Raw genomic sequence first — 14,648 nt, forward strand, 5'->3', positions numbered from 1 at the left:
CAACTCTGTCTCCAGAGAAGTTACTGCATTGGGATAGACCATCAAAATCAGCCATGGGGCAACTGGCGTCCACTTATGTTGACGTGGAAAATCAATCTCAGTTCCCAGAAGGCAGAGCAACTGTTACCCAAGGTCACTAAACAATTGTAGTTGCTTTTCTACTCTGCACTGCCTTCCAGCTCCTCTCCTGGCCAATTTAGGAGAAGGAATGATGGAGTCCAAACCACTGAGGGTGAGAAAGTCCAACAAAAGGCTGTCATTTTTTAAAGACTATAAAGGAGGTTAACCTGACCTTAGGTATATGGAAAATTATGCTATTTCAAGTGTCTCCCACATCTGCCATGGAATCTGATGAAAGCCGGATTGGGTCCACTCAGCCCGCCCTGATTTCTGATGATAGTGACCATCATTCCAGCACGGCACTACCAGCAGTGGGGGCTGCATCTATGTACTTCCTTTACTCCACCCAGCAGACTGCCCATTCCTGTCAACTTTTTTCCTTTCAGAACATCTCTCCCATCTAACCTGATTTTTCCTTTCCTTCCAGCAAAATGATCATCTGGAATTACGCCTAGACTATTGAAGTCACTTGCCTGAAGAATCCCTCCTTTAAGACTTTCACCCTCCCATCCACTCATTGAACTCATCACAGCGGTCCTGTTCTGTGCCAGGCACCCCCGCCCCAACACCCCATACACATATGTCTCTGTTTAACTGAAAAAAATGTTAAGGCTCAGAAAGGGTAATTGTGTGGAAAACTCAGAGTCACACACCTAAAACCTGGCAGGTCCGAGTTTGACCCTGGCTCTGAGTCTCCTGTTTTCTGCTCCACCCCAACCGTGGTCCCTCAACTCGACTTCCCCACTGACCTGCTCCAACAAAGTGCTGGTTCTCTCCCAGCACACTCAAAAATCTCTAATGCCCAACTCGCTGCACGGTTCCAGTCGCCATTTATAGAACCTGGTGCTGAAGCATCTCAGAAAGCTTGTTTCCTTTCCCCTTTCTTAGAAATTCTTCACTGGAAAAGGCAGACTACAGATTCGTGTGGGACAGCCCATGTGTTTTGCCAATTCTGGAACCGTTCTCATAATAACACCTTCATTTGAAATGTTTTTCCAACTTCTACCTATTCAATTCACATTCATCCTTGAAGGTCATGCTTCCTCCCACATCTTTCTATGATTTCCCTGGCACCTAATGACTTTTCCTTCCTCTGAACTCTGAAAACACTATATGCATGGATGGCTGGATTCAGGATTCAGTTTATGGAGACTTGATCTCACTGTAGATCCCTCTTGGGGTGCACCTTGCCAACCGAGCCTCAGTGACCAGCAGGCATCTCTGGACGGCTTCACGTTACTTGACATAACGTGGACTCCTGACTTCCTAAACTTCACTTCCTGTGCTTGCTACAGTGTTTCTTTCCTCACAATACATCTGATTTCTATGAGGCTCACTCACACTGAGTCTCTTAGAACTCTTTCCCCCCCCCACTTCCAATTCATTCTTAAATCAAGATTTTTTTTCTGTAATGTTTCTGTCTTCTTGCTCCTTCCGTCTTTTTCCAAAGCTGCCATTTTAATTTATTTTTACCTAACCTAGATGCAGCCACCGGCATCTAACACTCTCCCTATTTTAACCTATACAGTGTATCCCAGTCAGACTAGCATCCCTCTAGGATGCCTTGTTCTATTTGCAGTCCTTTATGGGTGGCTCAGTTCTTTATTTGAGGTCATCTGGTTCACCAGTTTGAACATGCGTGCACATCTTATTTGATAACACTGGATTATAAATTACATAAGACCTTTTGCTGCTTTTGTATAAATGGCCCATGCTTCATAGAACGTGCTAGTTGGGTGAACACCATTGCTATCATTTTACCCCCCATCTTGAAGTCCTACAGCATACCCACTGCCCATTTCAGTGTCTCATTTCTACTCACTCAGTTTCACTGTTAAAATCAAAGATCAATTCTGTGTTGGTGTTTACCAGCCGTGCTTTGCCAACCCCTTCCATATTATTTCCTACCATAATTTCTCTGCTCTAAATAACTGAGTCTATATACCCTTACGTACCCCACCCCTCCATCCCCTAAGGGATCCTGCATTTTCCTAGCGCCTGGATGTCTGAATTCCCGATTGCAATGGACTGAGTATTTATATCTTCACAGTATTTCATGTTAAAACGTGTGATGGTCTCAGAGGTGGAGCCTTTGGGAGGTGATTAGGTCATGAGGGTAAAGCCCTCATGAATGGGATGATAGTACTTATAAAAGAGACCCCAGAGAGATGCCCTGCCCCTTCTGCTGTGTGAGGACGCAGCAGAAAGATGGCCACTTATGAGGCAGTGAGCTCTCAACAGACACCCGGAACTGCAGGCACCATGATCGTGGTCTTCCCAGCCTCCAGAACTGCAGGAAGTCCATTTTCATTGTTAACATGCCATCCAGTTTATGGTATTTTTGTTACAGCTGCCCAAATTGAGTAAGACGCTGATGTTCCCAGCAGCGGATCCGACAGCAGCTGTGTGCGTCTCGTGCGCAATGCGAAGATGAAGATGATGGCAAACCACTGTGAAAGAGGACGAAGAGCGCAGAGTGACCGGGTAGTTTACGCGTTTCCTGATAACCCAATTAGGAAATGTCCAAACTGATACTTGGCTCAGGAATCCAACCCTCACACCAAGCAGAGCAGAGTCACATTTTACCCGGGGATGAGGTTTTAGAGACAGCACATAAGGTGGAAACTAGGAAGGACATTTCTCAGGAAATGCTGGACGCACAACCCTTGCTAAGTTGGTCATGATCATTTTTACTATTTTTTTTTTTTTTTTAGACTGGAAATTAGATGAAGTCGTTGGCTTGAGTGGAGGACACATGTTATAGGAAAAAAACGTAACTTTAGATATCTAGTATTGTTCAGCTCAGCAAAATGTGCACATTATGAAAGGTACATGAGAAATGATACTGGCCTTGGCAAGAGCAGATCTGCATTCATCCAGAGCATAAATTCGTTGTCAGAAACGGCAAGTTCTGTCCACATATCACACTGCATGGACACGTGGCCGCTCTTTTTCCCAAAACACCATGAAGATCACAGAGCACGTACTCAGTAAATGCTTGTGATTAAATTCATTAGCGTCACCCTTGCATTCGAGGAATCAGATCCCTGCCCGATCTCTGCCCTCTCCCCCACTTCCCCATCTTTGGGCCATCAGGCACCTTCCGCAGAGACCCCAGGTTGCCACACCTGCATGGCACTGCAGAGCACTCAGGGCCATGCCAGGCAGGAGCATTTCCTGTGTGGTCTGGGGTGAAGGGGACATTTGCACTCACTTTCCTCATTCCAGAGACAAAAAACAGAACAGAAGGCTCATCCACGTCGACTCCATGTGGGGGAGTGCTTGCTAAGGAGAGGGTGGTTTATGGAGGTGCTTCCTGTGATAAAGCTCTTCAATAATGCTACAGTTTTATGGGTCTTAGGAAAAGCACATCTCCCTCATGTGAGTGATAAAAACCCACAGAATCTTTAAATTTCCTAACTCTGGGCAGTATTCATATAGTGATCATGCCCTTCAATTTTCATTTAGGGAGAAAAAATATAGGCTCTTGTCATATCTATATAGTCTGCCCCAAATTTATGAATGGAGGAGTCCCCAAATTTACTTGTAAGTCACATCTTTGGAATTTGGAACTATTTCCCCATAGGAATGGTGTAACCCACCGTAGTTCAGGGCCTAGGCCAGCCCACGATGGCCTTTTTAACCCATGATGGAGTTGAAATCAGACAGATGAAAAGCCTCAAGCTGTCTGCCAACACTTGGCACCGGCCCCCGAACCCTAAGGACAAGATTAGATGCTGGCCGGAGGGTCCTTCATTTAGATCTCAAGGCAGCGGGAGAACAGGATCAGGAAGCAGCTATGGGTTGAAGCCGCCACTGGGGAGAACCCGCTGCAAGGAAGGGGACTTCTCCTGAACATAACAAGTGCTCATGTTTTCACAATGGAAAGGACTCTCCCCTTCCTTCTCCTCTCCTGTCTTTCCATGTTATTTTCTTCTCTTGAAAGAACGGCGACTTTGAAATCTTCCTTTTCTATTCAGGAGACCTTAGTTGCCCTGTTTGGTTCTCATACGTCCTTGTATGGCGGGTTGTAATCAATCATATTTAGCTGGTGCAGACTAGCCTTTTAATACCCAGCGGCTAAAGTTATTATGGAGATGACTCGGCTAGTGTGTTGTGCAGGAACTGACAAACCTGGGCATTTTTACAGGCAGGCAGCCTCGCTGTGGTAGTGCTTCTTTAAGGGGAGTCTGGTAGGTACTATAGTGATGTGCTGGCAGCCATGGAGAGGAGCAAACGGAGTCACTTGGAAAGTAAAAGATGCCTACTGCCTCACCCTGGCCGAGGACCAGTCTGCTGACCTTGCTAGCGATGAGCAACCTCTTCAAACGAAAGAGCCTGCTCCGGTCAGGATACAGGCTCTCCGCTGGTCCTCCGTGGGGCCTGGGCTGGCCAGAACTCTCCATCTTCGTGAGGCGGTCTATCACTGAGCTCACGTGTGAGATGCAGGTCCGCCCTGTTCCCTCGTCTCACTCACCGTCAGCAGAAGCTCATCTCGTCCACTGGGCTACTACGTCTACAGCCAAGTGCAGCCTCGTGGAATTTTCAGGCTAGCCTCTTTGTCTTACAGGCTGACCAATACTGTCTCATACGTAACCCCTGAGTTCCAGCTTGTCCCAGCTCAGGGAGTCCCAGAAGCTAACACGTTTTGCATCTTACCCTATGTCTGCTGCTCAGAATTCCAAGTCTGGCCTTCTTAGTTTGGTTAGGTCTCCTGGACCTCAGAGGTGGGGCCATTCTGGAACAACAGGAAAAGCCTTAGGAACTGATGAACCAGCGTAGCTGGTGAACCAGCCTCCTTTACTGTCTTCAACTTTTGCAGTTAATTGAGGATCTCACGTGACACCCAGAGGACAGAGTGATGACAGGTGTATGTCACAAGGTGGTGCTGAATCACAGCCCTCCTGCTCACGGGGAAGTGGGCTCTGATCCTACCACCACTGAGGGCGAGACCCTGAGCAAATACTTAACTACACTCGACTTCGATTTCATTGTTTGAAACAAAAATGATGAAGCCCGTTTCTACTCTCTTGGTGCTGTTTCCTGGATCAAATTAAAGAGGTAATAATATACTTGAGGGAACATATGGTGTATGAAGCAATCACAAGGAATCACCATGTTGATCATCGCCGTCACCATAAACCTGTTCTGGAACCTTTCAGCTGCTCTGAGGACAAACGCCATGCTGACCTCCACGTGAGCCAGCTGCTTTCCCAAAGGATGCTCTGACCTTTTTGAAACCATTCCCTAAATCTTGGTCTGCTGCATTCCCCATTTATTGGTCTGTGCCCTGCCTAGCCAACAGTTATCAGCTCTTGGCCGCCTTTGTAAGCTTCTAATTCCACTTATTTTTCTCTTCCTGTATATAGGCATCGATTTGTAAATATTTATTGAGCATCGACTATATGTGTTAGAATCCTCTAGTTCTTCAGAATGCAAAGATGACTAAGGCACCTCCCATGAACTGAAGGAATTTACAAGTGCTCTCAGCTTGTCACGGGACAGAAAGAAACATAGGAGGCTGACTGGGATATCCTCAAGGGCCACGTCCGGGAATAGCTCCCATTTCACTGTATCAGTGAAGAGATGGCACATAACCCCAACAGGGCAATGAAAGAATCTGGGAAATGTGTTCTTCCTTCATGTCCAGGAAGAAGACACATGGGACAGAATGTGCTGACCGCTTCACAATCTCTGCCGTGTGGTCCTCTCATAAAGTGTGATGCGCACGCTGCTAGGGGGCAGGGAGAATGGCCGTCACTGAAATCCGCTGTGAGCCTGGGAAAGGGACATGACAGCAGAGCCTTTCTAGTGGAGCCGACTAGAGGCTGGAGACCTCACGGGGGATAGAGTGGGGTCATTATCGAGGGGTGGAGAGGCATACGCTTCGGGGGAGAACACAGGATTCAGTAAATGGAATGGTACAGCTTTAAAGAATACGGCAAAATATAGAACTGGAAAGATAGGTTGAAAGTAGATTTCTAAGGCTCGCAAATGCCAGGTTAGAATTTAATTCATTTTATCATGCCGGGGGAAGCTATTCAATATTTTTAATGAGAAACGTTGATGTAATTTGAAAAGAAAAGGTCTCCTGATGGCAAAGTATAGGGGCTATTGTAGTGTGGGAGACTAATTAAGAGATGAGCAAGACTGGTGGTTTTCACACTAGAATTTCCAGAGGAGCTTTAAAAACACAGATGTAAGGGTCCTCCCCTCTCCAATTCAATCAGAATTTCTCGGACAAGTACTGTGTATTTCAGTGCTGCTTAGGTAATGCTCATGGAGAGCCCGGGCTGACAGTCCTTGGTGTATAGCAATGAAATCATAAATGCTTTAAGGGCAGTCTTGTTTATTAAACATTTTAAAACTCTGACTTGGGCAAATAATAAGCGGACATGATAATTTAATTGACTGACGGATGGATAATTCTGATCCTGAGTGGGATTTATCTAATGCAGGCTGACGTAAAGTCTTGGCTGGGCTGCATTCACGGGAGTAAATGACTGCACAGCAGTTTTCCCCAGGTGAGGGGAGACTTCCTAAGTCCAAACCCCGTGCCAAGCTCTGTCCCACGCCATCGATGTCATCCTTAAATGTTCTTTATGCTTGCATTAGATGTTATTAGGTATAGGATTCCTTAGCACTGTTTAAACACCTTCTAAAGTCGTATCTGTTTTGAAATATCTCCGTCGATAACACAAAGATTCATCAGCCTATCTCCAAACCATTCTGACATGTCCACTTCTTCACACGTTCACCCTCTGGGAACGTGTGGGGCCGTGCCACTCACACCCTTGACCTCTGCCCCAGGTTCTGGGATCCCCCACCCTCCTGGTCACAGCCTTCCTTTCCATGGCAGTACAAATGTCCCCCTTCCCCGGGGTGATCACGATTCAGAAGAGCAGACACGCACATTTCCCTTCAGAATGGGGTCCTCGAAGTCCGGGACGCACTCTGGAAACTCTTTAAGCAGAGGGGATAGAGGTGTTACTGCAGTGCGCCTTTTCTCTGTGGATGCATGCCCCTTATGTCTTGAACTCTCTGTATGGCTTCTGCTACAGCGACAAGGATGCTTCGTCGCAGGCCCCAAGATCACGTAGAGTGCTGAACAGTTTCCAATGTCCACGTTTACCATCGTCCCCTGGAGGGTCCCTCCTCGGCAACTGGACCCATCTGCGGGGAGTCTGTGGTCTTCCTCTCTCCAAAGCAGTAACCCTAAGGAGTTGGTGGGGGTGAGCTGCCGATCAACCCAGCTTTCAATAGTGAAATTCTCCTGAGCCTCTCCATGTTCACGAAGGAATCAAGCCTGTCTGGTGCCATGCGGTCTCATGGCCCCGGTGGTCCCCCCGCGCTAGGCTGCCACACCCCAGTGCGCCTCTGAGCACCTGTGCTACACAAAGCAAGCGCCACACTTCCCGTCACCCACTCCCCGTGGCGCACATGCCCCATGTGCACCGGCTGCCCGGACCCCCAGCAGGTGTCTCTGGGTTCCCCGCACATGCCCCACACGCGCACAGCTGCCCGCATCCCCAGCAGACGTCTCCGGATTCCCCGTGGCCAAGGGGAGAATTAAATTCGGTAACGCCCCATCCCAGCTGCATTTCTCCATGAACGCAGGAGCCTCTCTGGCGAGGCTGTTGTGTGTCTTAAACGCTGCACTGCAGTTACAAACAGCAGAGCCCTCGTGAACACGCTCTACATAAAACATGGTCACTGGATTTCTTACTAAATTTCTGTCACGGGTGCCTGGGGAACTGTATTCGCTTTCCAGAAGTGGCCACCTCCTTGGGAAGATGACGCCAGAGGTGGCTCGGGCGCACGATTTGTCGCTGTGTGTTTGCACTCCATAGCCTGTGACTGGGGTGTCCCTCTCTGGGCTCTGTCCCCCTGGTGGGCTGTGGGGAGCAGGAGAGCTGTGCAGAGCTAGCTCCTGGAGGCTGCTGGGTCCCGAGCTGGCCTATCAGCTGCTGCGCTGAGCCGCTGCAGGTGGAGCTGCTAGAAATTTCGACTATGGTTATTCAACATGTTATGGGTCCTCAGGTCCCAGTCTTCTGAGAAAACATGAGTGGAATACAAACTGTTGACATCACAGTTAATCTCTTGCAATTTTTTGACACTGCTTTCAAAGCAAAAAATTTCCACTTCACAGGACTGTGAAGCTGCCAAGTGTGAAACCGGGTGTTCTCATTTGCATATCAGTCCCAGCATGCTTTTCCAGCCTCCGCTCTTCTGTTTGCAGTTTCAGGCAGAAGAAAGGAGAGGCTGGGGTGCCCCTGTGCCTTTCCAGTTTGGTGCAAATTATACCTCTGATATGCAAACAAGAGAAAGAGCAAGTTTGTCCTCTGCCCAAGCTCAGTGTGACTTCAAATGACCAAGTGAAAGCTTGGTCACAGCAGAAAGGCTAGTATGTCCACTCATCACCCCTCTGAAGTAACCTTTGAGTGCTGGATGCTAGGTACTCCCAAACAGCTTTCTACCTTATTCTAGCTGCACCTGTCCTAGATTCGGAGCTGGTGAGCACCAGAGAGGACTTCACAGCTCTCATCTAGGGCATCCCAGGTGACAGATCATCATCTCCACCCGGCCGCTGAGCTGGTGACGGCCGCCGGCTCTGCTCTCCCTGACATGGGCTTGTTGATGCTTGCCTTGGGTGACAGCTGACCCAAGACTCAGTGACAGAAGCGCTTTTGACCATTCTACCACCACCATCTGTTTAAAACCTCACGTATTTATGTGACCCAAATAAATCCTAACCTTTTCTTGATCCTGAGGCCAGAATGTGTGTAGGGCTTCCCCAAAGTTCTATGGAAAGCTGGCAGCACACTTGAGATGCAAACCCAGGGCTCAGAGTCAAAGCTCAGAGCTCACTCTGGGCTCATGTAAAGTAGCCATGACTACAGCCCTGGACTGGGGGTGCAGCAGTGACCACGAAAGAGAAAAGAAGAGACATCTCTGCTTTCAGAGACTTCATAGCCCAGCAGCACACTCAGACTTTGCTCACAGTAAGGACCAGCAGCAATGATAAGTATTAGCACAGCTGAAATGAGCCGGTTTATTTTTTGAAACCTCTATCCTCCCCGTAAGGAAGGGAAAATTCTGCATTTGTTTTTCTGACAGACTACTAGACAAAGTTAGTGAAATATAATCCTAGCAACTCAAGTGACAAGAAAGACAATGGTTTCCAGGACATTTAAGTGATTGTTTAATTAATCCAGTTTACTGGACACCTTTTATGTGTCACACAGGGTCTCAGGCATTAGGAAGCTAAAGGTGAGAAAGACAGGATCTGTCGGGCCTCTGGGGCCCAGGGAAGAGCAGGGAGGGTCCTATGAATGAAGGGACACTAGGGTGAAATGCCACAAATACTACAGGGATTAGAGGTTTGTAGGGGATGGTCTGACACTGTCCGTGACACTCAGTTCAAGAGATGGGGGCAAGGGGACAAGGAAGGCTTTATGAGGTGGCATTCGGGGGGGCCGCGGAAGGATGTGCGGTGGCTCACCAAACACAGAAGGGGGAATGGGCTCGAGCTGGCCTCCAAACAGAGTAAGCAGTGTGAGGTGTGCTCACAGCCCTCAGTGTGGTCTGAATTCTACTGTTCTCCAGCCAACTGTACATGTTCCATGGCTGAGAAAGACCAGAGGACCAGCCTCTTCCCGAAGGTATGGGGTCCTATGCTTAGTGCTTAAGAGCACAGGCCCTGGAACAAGAGCCCCCTCAGTTATATTCTGGCTTGGAAACTTTTTAGCCTTGTCACCTAAAATTTTCTCTCTTAATTTTCTCATCTTTAAAGTGTGCGCAGAAGAATAAGATTTTTTAAGAGTTAAGTGAATGATACGACATACTTACAGTTCCTAGCACATAATGGACGCGTTAGTGATTACTGCCTGGACCATGGGGAGAATTCCTAGTCTTAAATGCTTCTGTCACAGCAGGTACGTCTCCTCTCTCTCGGAGCCGTGAAGGGGAAGGTACACATTGCAGCTCAGTCCGCATGGGGAAATGGGAGGAACCGTTCTTGTCTCTGGAAACAGTGCTGCCAGCCCTGGAGTGGGGTCCGAGGGAGTGGGAATGTGTTCTTCCCCTTCCCCGTTTCTATTTTAGCTCATTGTTTTTACCAACATCTATTTACAATGCAGAAATGAGCTCAGATGTCTGGGCAGCCCGGCGCCCCCAGAAGGACGTCTGGTAAATGACAGGTCTCATGTGGTGTCAGCTCATCTACAGCTGTGACCAGGCTCTCCCTGCGCTCCCGGTTCCTCCCAAACCCTGCTGAATAAGTTTTTGTTTGGTCTGGTCTGTGATCTTCTTATCCCACCCCCTACTAGTTTTGGTCCATAAAAAGTAAGATGCTTTCTGTCAGAGCCCTGACTTCCTTCTTGGCTGTAGAACAAAACCACAGTCATTGGTTGCCACCCAAAGCCTACCCTGGGTCCCCGACCCGGACGGGCTTCTTCTCCTGTATGGGCACAGAGCTCCTCACTCAGCCGCTCATCCAGTCCCCCTTCCTCAGGGCTCCTTCTCTCCTTCCTCCCCAGCATCACCATCCAGGGTACTGACTCACACTGTCACTTGACCAAAAGTACATTCTAGAAAAATTATATTGACAATAATCTCCCTGTATCTCATAATTTACAGCAGATGGAACTATTTGCCCTTAATTTTTAAAAGAAGATTTATTTATTTCAGAGAGAGATAGAGAGCATGAGCGGGAGGGGCAGGGGGGAGGGAAAGAGAAAATCCCAAGCAGCCTCCCCACTGAGTAGGGAGCCTGACAGGAGGCTCGACCTCAGGACCCTGAGATCATGACCTGAGCCGAAATCAAGAGCTAGATGCTTAAACCACTGAGCCACCCAGGTGCCTCTACCTGCCATTAATTTTTACTCATTTATTTATTTAAATTTTTTATTATGATATGTTAGTCACCATACAGTACATACCAAGTTTTTGATGTAAAGTTCCATGATTCATTACTCGCATATAACACTCAGTGCACCATGCAATACATGCCCTCCTTACTACCCATCACCAGCCTATCCCATTCCCCCACCCCCTCCCCCGAAGCCCTCAGTTTGTTTCCCAGAGTCCACAGTCTCTCATGGTTCATTCCCCGTTTACCCCCCCGCCCCTTCATTCTTCCCTTCCTTCTCCTATGGATCTTCCTATTTCTTATGTTCCACAAATGAGTGAAACTATATGATAATTGTCTTTCTCTGTTTGACTTATTTCACTTAGCATAATCTCCTCCAGTCCCATCCATGTTGCTGCAAATGTGTAATCGTTCTTTCTGATGGCTGAGTAATATTCCATTGTATATATGGACCACAACTTTTTTATCCATTCATCTGTNTTTTAAAGATTTTATTAATTTATTCGACAGAGATAGAGACAGCCAGCGAGAGAGGGAACACAAGCAGGGGGAGTGGGAGAGGAAGAGGCAGGCTCATAGCAGAGGAGCCTGATGTGGGGCTCGATCCCATAACACCGGGATCACGCCCTGAGCCGAAGGCAGAAGCTTAACCGCTGTGCCACCCAGGCGCCCCGGACCACAACTTCTTAATCCAGTCATCTGTTGAAGGGAATTTCAGCTCCTTCAACAATTTAGCTATTGTGGACAATGCTGCTATGAACATTGGGGTGCATATGGCCCTTCTCTTCACTACGTCTGTATCTTTGGGGTAAACACCCAGTATGCAATTGCTGGGTCATAGGGTAGTTCTATTTTTAACGTTTTGAGGGACCTCCACACTGTTTTCCAAAGTGACTGTACCAACTTGCATTCCCACCAACAGTGTAAGAGGGATCCCCTTTCTTCACATCTTCTCCAACAATTGTTGTTTCTTGCCTTGTCAATTTGCTACCCAGAGCAATCTACACTTTTAATGCCATCCCGATCAAAATACCAATGACATTTTTCAAAGAACTGGAACAAACAGCCCTCAAATTTGTGTGGAATCAGAAAAGGCCCCGAATCACCAAGGAATTGTTGAAAAGGAAAAACAAAGCTGGGGGCATCACCTTGCCAGATTTCAAACTAAACTACAAAGCTGTGATCACAAAGACAGCATGGTACTGGCACAAAAACAGACACATAGACCAATGGAACAGAAGAGAGAACCCAGAAATGGACCCTCGGCTCTTTGCGCAACTAATCTTTGACAAAGCAGGAAAAAACACCCAGTGGAAAAAAGACAGTCTCTTCAATAAATGGTGCTGGGAAAATTGGACAGCTATATACAGAAGAATGAAACTTGACCACTCTCTCACACCATACACAAAGATAAACTCCAAATGGATGAAAGACCTCAACGTGAGACAGGAATCCACCAAAATCATAGAGGAGAACATAGGCTGTAACCTCTTTGACATCAGCCACAGCAACTTTTTCATGAAACATCTCCAAAAGCAAGAGAAACAAAAGCAAAAATGAACTTTTGGGACTTCATCAAGATAAAAAGTTCCTGCACAGCAAAGGAAACAGTCATCAAAACAAAGAGGCAGCCTACGACGGAATGGGAGAATATATTTGCAAATGACACTACAGATAAAGGACTGGTATCCAAGATCTACAAAGAACTTCTCAAACTCAATACACGAGAAACAAATAATCAAATCATAAAAAGGGCAGAAGATATGAACAGACACTTTCCAATGAAGACAAACAAATGGCTAACAGACACATGAAAAAATGTTCAAAATCATTAGCCATAAGGGGAATTCAAATCAAAAACACATTGAGATACCACCTTACACCAGTGGGAATGGCAAAAATTGCCCTTAATTGTTAAGTTTTCACAAACCCATCTATAACAAAAGGAGTACAAGTTATTCTTTAAAAAAAGTAACATTTACCAATGATAATGTCCTTCCCTGGGCAGGACACTGTACAATCTTCTCACCCAACTTCCTTTGAGGAGTTGCCAGCTCCCCCCCACACCTTTGGTCCCTGACTGCTGGTTCTTCTCAGATGACTTTTAACAGGACCATTAGCCTCTGTACAAATTCGATGCTTGGTCTCAGCCATTTGCGGAAATAATTCTAAATCAAAATCTGATGTTTGGAAGATTGAATATTTATCCTTTCAAAGGATTTTAAGCCATCTTTATACGAGATTGGTTGACTATGAAAATAACACAAGTGCATTCCACCAGCAACACAGAAGTGGGCGGTAATCGTATGCAATTTGGAGAGAGAGCCCTGCTTGGTGCTTTATAGAAAGGTGACCAGTCGATTTTCCTGAAAATGCTGAGTACTATCTCACAGAAAAATTGCAAAGACGTTTTGTGTTTTTTTGTGATTCACCACCAAAAAAAAAAAAAAAAAAAAAAAAAAAAGGATGGGTTTTGAAGGAACAACTCTGAAACAGGGATGATATCACATAACTGGTAAGAGAAATGATTGAAGTGCTTAAAACAACTTTAAAAACTCGTAAAGCCTATGGTTCTTGAGAAAGATTTGAAATGATGTTTTCTGAGACAAATAAAGAACTTTGGAGTTCAGTGTTGGTCTGGCTTTCCCTACAGGTGACTGAACACTTACCTTAATCCCTTCCCCACGCAGGTGATGAGCCTCACCTCGGCCCGTGAAGTCAGAGATCGCACACGCACGCCCACACTTAAAAGAAAACCAAAGAACTATAGCACAAAAACCTCCAGATCCCAACTTGACTTGACTTACCTGCTTATTGTCAGACGGTTTGGAAGATTGGTGGTAATTCGGGCAAATGCCATGAGAGCCTGGATTGGCCCAGGATGGAAAAGAAAGGTGGGGTAGGAGATATCTCCGACAGAGTACTGATTTCTGAAGTGTGGGCCCATGACCCGCAACGTCAGCATCACCTGGGAACTGGTTAAAGTGTCAGTGACTGGCTTTCATCACAGGTGTGTGGACTCACACTCCGGGGGGAGGGCGCATCCTGCCGGTTTACCAGGCCCTCCAGGTGATCCTGATGGTTCCGACGCTGGAGGCCCACCCTTCAGCTCGATTTACAGGACGTGGGATGGTCTTGATGTTAGAACAGGAGTGTGAGATGCCTCCCAGGTCTGAGCGTCCAGTTCAGTCATTAGCAAATCAGCCCACAGATGGCAGAAGACCTCGTCATCACTGGCCTCATGTTACTTTGGATCTTAGAGGACTGGATTCATTTGCAGATCTATACCTCCTTCCACGCTTTCTCAAATGCTCCCTGCTTGACTCTTGTCTCCAATATTCCATCGTGGCCTCCAAATGCTGAATGCAATGGTCATTTCTAAAACCTCCTCCCGCTGTTCCCTTCGGCAGCATTTGACACAATTGGCCACATGTGCCTTTTAAAATGGCGTATTCATTCTTCCCCAGGACTCTTGTATTAGTGACACTGATGGCTCACCCAAATAGGATAATTCAAGGAGCGTATATCTCCAAAGATACTCATTACCAAGTTATGAGTAGCGTGTGCGGGAAGGACAGTGATGGAGCAGGAGCTCGGGGGCCATCAGGAGGGAAGTGCCACCACCTGTGAGCCATTGAGGGCAGGAGGAAGCTACCGG

The sequence above is a fragment of the Ailuropoda melanoleuca genome, chromosome 8 (assembly GCF_002007445.2).
Source record: "Ailuropoda melanoleuca isolate Jingjing chromosome 8, ASM200744v2, whole genome shotgun sequence".
NCBI classification, from domain to species: domain Eukaryota; kingdom Metazoa; phylum Chordata; class Mammalia; order Carnivora; family Ursidae; genus Ailuropoda; species Ailuropoda melanoleuca.